The following is a 1733-nucleotide window of genomic DNA, read 5'->3' as shown; positions in this document are numbered from 1 at the left end:
TCCATGGGTTGGAGAAGAGTTTGAGACTTTTCAAAATTCAACATCTGACCCAATCCCACCCCAGCAGGTTTTGGAAGTTCAAATTCATCCTTAAACTTCAGTTTAAACATTTTTACAAAAACAAATCGGTGTATCATGAGACAAAATGTCTAGCAGGTCTGAATGAAATATTTATGCCTTGAATCAGATACTGTAAATGAAGATTTCACAGTCAAGTGCAGCCAAAACTCTTAATTATTTTCCAGTGAACTTGACTGAGTTAATTTGAATGAGTGAGTACAACTTTTACAATCATCTTTGATCATGGCAATCATTATAGCATTTCAACTTACGGAATCTTTTCATTTTATCCAGTAAAGAGTGTAATTACATGTAGCGCAGAGAGTAAGATGGTTACTTTATCGTGGCCCTCTCTTTCAAATATCAGAAAAGAGTAACGTGAATAATGTGGCAATCCATGGTCCTTGCTCCCCACTTATGCAATGGAACAAAACTAGTGCTGAGAGGTTGGAAAGATTTTACATCCTTTCTCTGCTTTCCAAGTTGCTAAAAGATTCACGAGGTGGTGGGACATGCCTTTGGGAAGAAAAGAAAAAGATTAAATAAATTCTCACAGAAACCAGAAAACAAATATTCAAATTATAGCAGCTCTGGCTGTGGGTCGCAAATATGACAGACCATAATATTTTACATAGAATTAACAGCAGAAAACAGGCCATTCAGCCCAACTGGCCTCTGCTGATGTTTATGCCCACATATGTTTCCACTTACTCTTCTTCATTTCACCTATCAACATATCTTCTGTTCCATTCGCTATCTTCTAGTTTTCTATTAAAGGCATATATTATAATTGCCTCAACTATTCCATGTGGTAGAGAGTTCCATATTCTAACCAGACTCTGAGTAAAGACATTTCTCCTGAATTCTCCTTTGGGATTTATTGGTGACTACCTTATATTTATGGACCCCAGACCTGGACTCTAGCAAACACAGAGACGACTTTATTGAATTGTTCTGCAAAGACAGCACAGTACAGCTTTAAATCCACAACTCTTGTTAAATACCTTATATCTAAACAGGAGTCGAGTGCTTCTGCTGATTTCTACTGTGGGCCGATGAACTCATCTCAATGTTTCATACAGGAATCATCATGAAAGAGATGGATGTTTCCAAATCAAAGGCACTGTTGGAGGAAATATAATTCAACAGGTTAGTAAAGGTCATTCTCATGCATTCTTCCATAACAACTTCTGCACGCCTGACGCTTGTTTGTTTGCATCCTACCAGGTGGAGTGGCAGAGGATTGTCACAGTTTAATCTCTCCTTGTCAAATCGAGACCATATTTTATTCCACACAATCAGAAACAATATCGCAGAACACTTCCTGAAGGTGTCGGGTTTCAGAATTGGCTGATACACTGCAATTTCACAGGACATTTCAATCACACTGTGGATTTGGACTGTTAATGGCCGAGTTAATGAAAACAAGTCGCAAGCACAGATACCAGCTGTGAGCCGCCGGGCTGGAATATTCCCTGAGTCTGAATTAATTTTTTTGTACACACATTTGTTCTGAAGGCAGACGCTTTTCCGTTCCAGTGCAGGAACCATTACAGGATGACAAGTGCTTTTAAAAAAAAACTTTTTTTTATTCCTCTCCCCTCCCCCTTCCCCCTTTCTCAGCCACGATTAACTGCTTGCGAATTTGCAAAAGCGATGTGTCGCTAGTTTGA

The 1733-nt window shown here is 38.9% G+C and overlaps 1 long non-coding RNA gene across 1 annotated transcript; it reads right to left on the bottom strand.

The window, feature by feature from the left end:
- Positions 1–508: 508 nt before the first annotated feature.
- On the bottom strand, positions 509–1453 carry LOC121288936. The gene is made up of 3 exons (XR_005945475.1): positions 1285–1453; positions 1065–1183; positions 509–576 (listed from the first exon to the last, which is right to left on the bottom strand). It is a non-coding gene; the product is annotated as an uncharacterized LOC121288936 (long non-coding RNA).
- Between the last annotated feature and the right edge of the window lie 280 nt (positions 1454–1733).

This window comes from Carcharodon carcharias, chromosome 1 (assembly GCF_017639515.1).
Source record: "Carcharodon carcharias isolate sCarCar2 chromosome 1, sCarCar2.pri, whole genome shotgun sequence".
Lineage (NCBI taxonomy): Eukaryota > Metazoa > Chordata > Chondrichthyes > Lamniformes > Lamnidae > Carcharodon > Carcharodon carcharias.
The sequence above is the reverse complement of the archived record's forward strand: the minus strand, read 5'-3'. Positions and strand labels throughout refer to the sequence as shown.